The sequence below is a fragment of the Sorex araneus genome, chromosome 2 (genome assembly GCF_027595985.1).
Source record: "Sorex araneus isolate mSorAra2 chromosome 2, mSorAra2.pri, whole genome shotgun sequence".
NCBI classification, from domain to species: domain Eukaryota; kingdom Metazoa; phylum Chordata; class Mammalia; order Eulipotyphla; family Soricidae; genus Sorex; species Sorex araneus.
This window is the reverse complement of record NC_073303.1, coordinates 41661963-41662879: the sequence shown is the minus strand read 5'-3', so window position 1 is coordinate 41662879 and position 917 is coordinate 41661963. Positions and strand designations below refer to the sequence as shown.

The following is a 917-nucleotide window of genomic DNA, read 5'->3' as shown; positions in this document are numbered from 1 at the left end:
GCTCTTTAACTTAGTGATACGGAGTTATTCATAGCAACCTCTTAAGGCCTTTTGTATTTCTGAAGTGTCTTTTGTAATTTCTTCCCTTTCATGTTTGATATGATTCTTTTAGGCTCTTTTCCCTCCCTGCACGCGCCCCCCCCCTTAATGAATTTAGTCAAGGGCTTTTCAGATATTCTTTATTCTTTGAAAAAAATGCTCCTGGATTCATTAACCCTTTGTATTGCAGTCTGGATTTCTGTATCAATAATTTCCTCTTTAGTTTTTTACTATTGTCTTCCTTCTACTCACTTTGGAATTAATTTGTTGATTGCTTCCTAGTTTCTTAAACCGTGAGGTTAAGCTACTTTTTTGAATTAAATTTTTTTGTTTTCAAAGTAAACCTACATTTCTGTAAACTTCCCTTTAGTTCTGCTTTTGTTTTATTCCTCAGAGGTTGGGGGTGTACCATCCTGGAGATATTGCAATACCAGGTTGATGAGTGGAATGGATGAAGCAAACTCCTATGCCAACTCCTTGCATCAAAAATTCAGTTAATATGTTGTCTTTGGATAGAGATGATATCTAGAGCTATATATCAACATCAAATGTAAAAGGACAGATACCCTACTTGATCACAACCAAAAGGCAGAGAAAAAATTTGGTTGTCATTTTGAAGCTGAATGAAGGGCTTATGCCTTGTACACCAGAGAGTTAAATTCAAATACCCCACCAGTTTTTAGAAAAAGGGAAAGGACTTTATTGCAATCTGAAGTTTAATAAAGAAATGGCATTGCTCAAATCTATTTCATTATTCCTTTATTTCTTTTTTTTGGGGGGGTCACACCTGGCGATATACAGGGGTTACTCCTGGCTCATGCACTCGGGAATTACCCTGGCGGTGCTCCGGGGACCATATGGGATGCTGGGAATCAAAC

General features: G+C 37.4%; 1 pseudogene; it reads right to left on the bottom strand.

Moving 5' to 3' along the window:
* Nucleotides 1–437: 437 nt before the first annotated feature.
* On the bottom strand, nucleotides 438–640 carry LOC129402670 (U2 spliceosomal RNA; annotated as a pseudogene).
* Between the last annotated feature and the right edge of the window lie 277 nt (nucleotides 641–917).